The following is a 4,238-nucleotide window of genomic DNA, read 5'->3' as shown; positions in this document are numbered from 1 at the left end:
CACACATATGACATATACAAAGATAATTAGTATATTATGATATATTATATTATTCCACTCTGGCAGGTGTCTATTTTGTTTTTCCATGCATCGTACCAGGAACACCAGTAGAAAATAAGAATAATGAAAATATAATGAGACCATTGCTTCTTCTGTATACAGATATATCAATGCACAATAATCATAGCATGTGTATCATGCAATTTGAATCTTTACTATCTTGAATAAGGAGTCTAACAAATTTAAGTATTGGTGTGGCAATTTCAGGTAAACCTGTTGATTATTTATTAGTGATTGCATAGGCTATCATAGTACTTTATTCCATGGCTTCTAACTAAGGGCAAATCAGAACGTATTAGTGACCTCCACCGTACATGGCAATTTTCTTAAGCAAGCAGACGTGCGCATGGTCAAACAAGGCACTGTAGCTACAAGTATGGTCCAGGTTGCACAGCACAATAACTAGCAGGACCGAATGAAAGGAACTTATTACTAAGTATTAGGGATAGCCGTTTGCACACAGCAATGTCACAACAGCAAACTGGCATGAGGCTAGTAGCAACAGCTAGAGTCACCAACAATCGACCGGACAACTATGACGTCATAGAGAACGCTCACTATGTTCAAGGCATGTAGTATCTGAAAATTTTAATATTCACGAACTTCATACACAAGCAATCACTCACACACTACCCAGACTGGATACGGGAACGCACTCTATTCGGACACTATCACCAAGATGAACGAAATCAAGATGAAAACAGATAGAAATGAGATAGAAATGGAGATAGATTAAGAAATCAGACGTGGTAGGCCGAGAGGGAGCACTAGCCATCTTATAAACACACATACACAGACGCGCGCATATGCGAGCACACACACATACATGCGAACACACACACACTACATCGAACAACGAAACACACACAGACACACACACACACACACACAACACACACACACACGACCACACTATCACGTGCGCTATACGGGATGCACACACACACATACATGCCGAACACACAGCACACACAACAGCCACACACACACGACACGCAGCGCACGCCACGCACGCGACGCACGGCGCGCGAAAACACACCACACGTCGCACGCACGCACGCCGCGCACGCACGCACGCACGCACGTAACAACACACTCATCAAACAAACACACTGTGCACACGCAGCACACACACTTGCTCAAACAAACGCAGGCACGCACGGGCAGCACGCGACGCAGCGCACGCACACACACACACACACACACACACACACACACCCACACACACACACACGCCACACGGTCACTCAAACAAACACACACACACACGCACGCTCACACGCACACACACACAAACGCACAGTAAGTAAGAAGAGCGGTACACGGAAAACGGATACAGCAGATGCAAATTACCGCAGAACTACAATAGAAATGCTCATTACTCTCACAAGATATCGAAGACAAAGAGAACAGACACACTGCAAGCGAGAGACAAAGCCATACTGATTCAGGTAGGATGTCATTAGTTTTCCACCACCTAACCATATAAACACAGCTTCCCTTGCAGTACCAGGATAATGCACGAATGCAATGTTAGACCACCTAGTATAACAGCAGAGAAGAATAGATATAGTAAGAAGAGAAACTTTTATGGGAGTTGGGTGACAGAAATGACACAACTACCCACTGGAGGTAATAATCAATTGTGAGAAGCCAAAACGAAAAATAATATGCAAAACTGATATATTTTTGTGAGTTTATGCAAACGTTCCAAGAACATATAGTGGGTTAAAACAATTTTTTTTAAATTGGTAAAAAAAAAAATTAAACCCCATATCCTCTATCAACTATTCACATCCTTTGTAAAACAGATGCTTATATAACTATAAGAGAAACCCACAGTTAACTTCTAGACATTAGATTGCACATCCCACTTTAGCAACTGTTATTGAAGTCAATGATGATGAGTTTTTGGACAAACAGACGTTCCTTTGAATAGTGTTCTCGCAAAAGAAATGTTAGAGAAACAAGCTTTTTCGTATTGGTCGATATTTTCACACATAGTGGATGGATCTGTGTGTTATAAACCAATGACGACCTACCCTCCTCACGTGATACAGAAGCGCATCACTCTCAGCAGGGCTCAGCAATCTAGCAGCCATGTCTTCAATCATGGCCACAGATGGCGCTGCATGCACAACAGACGACTGATGCATAAGTTGCGTGCCCATACCTCTCTCGAATCCTTGCACCTTTCCCGCGGCAACTTCCGTTGCGCTGAGCTCGTCTACAACACAATCAAAGTAAAACCCACACGTCAGATTGGCTGGCCTAGAGTCTGACTCTGAGAGACAACCCATCCGCTCGTGCTGCTAGTATCACAACATACGCCACACGCAAGTGTTAACCACAGCAATGCATAGCGAGAAAGAGAGACAGAGAGCAAGCGAGACAGGTCTTAAAGTTCCCTGTAAGACTCTTTCGAAACAGACCGTGCACTATCACCGAGGAGTACCAAGCAAGACGCTGAAGAGGAAGAGAGAGCGTGGGGGCAGCGGCGCGACGAGCCACCACTAGGCGGCGCTGTTTACCGCGTCTAGTCTGTGGCGCGTCCAGCGGTGGCGGCGGCGGCGGCAGCACAGGGTGTAGCTGCGGTGCCGGGTGGAGCCGGTGTATGTCCGTCTCCTTACTCTTCCTCAGCTTTGCGCGTATCTTGCTGAGCGTTGACGGTCCAGCGTGTGCGTTCTCCGCATCGCCTCCCTTCGGCTTGTACTTGCGCATCGCTTTCAGCACACGGTCTTTGATGCTCTGGTGTGATTCGTGCAACCGGTCGCCACCTGCAAGCACAGGACACGCCGCGCGGTGAAGCGCAGAAGACGCGGAAAGGACAGACCAAAGACGAGAATCCCGGAAGAAGAAGGAGAGCATCGTCGCTGCCACCGAAACCGAAACAAACGTCAGACGAAGCGTGAGCGTGCAATTTTACAGCAGTAGTACTATCACTGGCATTGTAGTCTGGCTGAAAACTCCCCACCAGCCCCAAAATGTGATGCCGTCCCTCCCCACGCTGCACCACACAACGCTAGTCCGCCCGCACTCACACTGTCTGCTGTCCCTCCCGACGCTGCACCACACAACGAGGGACAGCAGGCAGTGTGAGTGCGGGCGGACTAGGTGTGAGTGCGGGCGGACTAGCGTTGTGTGGTGCAGCGTGGGGGTTGTGTGGTGCAGCGTGGGGAGGGACAGCAGGCAACTAGTCCGCCCGCACTCACACTGCCTGCTGTCCCTCCCCACGCTGCACCACACAACGCTAGTCCGCCCGCACTCACACTGCCTGCTGTCCCTCCCCACGCTGCACCACACAACGCTAGTCCGCCCGCACTCACACTGCCTGCTGTCCCTCCCCACGCTGCGGATATCGCCCGTGGAAAGAGACTGCCGCTTAGCTTGCTGCGCGTTTCTCCTGCGAGCGAATGAGACGCTGCGATCCTCCGGGTGAAGGTAGCCGGCAATCGACTTTGGCCGCCGTGCATTCCTGTCAGCAGAGGGCGCATCGACAATTCCGTCTGAAAGGCGAGAGAATCGATTGGAGGGGAATTCAGTGCGAATACGTCAGAGAGAAATTAATTTGTATGCATTGTGTGACCGCCAATAGCCGCACAGCCTCACTCCAGCACCCACTTATCACACCTTCCACCGCCCGCTGTGAACAGCACGCTGTGAGTCCGCACGCGCCCTCAACTTAACCCTTACTATTAAAACCATACACCGGGGAAATTCGCCGCAAATCTAAACTCAATTACAAATGCAGCAGTTGAGTAATCAGCCGCAGCACAACTGCACTGCTCTGCCAGCCACTTGTATGCCCCTCCACCCCACCCATGCCAGCACCCCCCCCCTCGACCACCCCAACCTCACCATACCACCCCATCACCCCAACCGCCCACCCCCACCATACCCCACACCTCACTCACACCCAGACCACCCACCCTCACACCCCCCCCCCCCGACCACCAACCTCGACCATCCCACCCATCACCCAACCGCCCTCACAACCCCACTACCCGACTACCCCACGCCTCACCATCTTCTACCCCATCACGCCCAGCTGCCCGCACCCCCCGAACCACCACCAAAACCACCTCACCCTAACCATCACCCCACTACCCACCCCACCACCCCCACCTTCACACCCCACCCGCCCCACCACACCGCCACCTCGTCCCACCCACCCCACC

General features: G+C 50.8%; 1 long non-coding RNA gene across 1 annotated transcript; it reads right to left on the bottom strand.

Moving 5' to 3' along the window:
* Positions 1–1,956: 1,956 nt before the first annotated feature.
* Positions 1,957–3,559, bottom strand: LOC106806068. Its single transcript, XR_001393498.1, has 3 exons — positions 3,387–3,559; positions 2,592–2,837; positions 1,957–2,287 (listed from the first exon to the last, which is right to left on the bottom strand). It is a non-coding gene; the product is annotated as an uncharacterized LOC106806068 (long non-coding RNA).
* Between the last annotated feature and the right edge of the window lie 679 nt (positions 3,560–4,238).

The sequence above is a fragment of the Priapulus caudatus genome, unplaced genomic scaffold (assembly GCF_000485595.1).
Source record: "Priapulus caudatus unplaced genomic scaffold, Priapulus_caudatus-5.0.1 Scaffold139, whole genome shotgun sequence".
NCBI classification, from domain to species: Eukaryota; Metazoa; Priapulida; class Priapulimorpha; order Priapulimorphida; family Priapulidae; genus Priapulus; species Priapulus caudatus.
The sequence above is the reverse complement of the archived record's forward strand: the minus strand, read 5'-3'. Positions and strand labels throughout refer to the sequence as shown.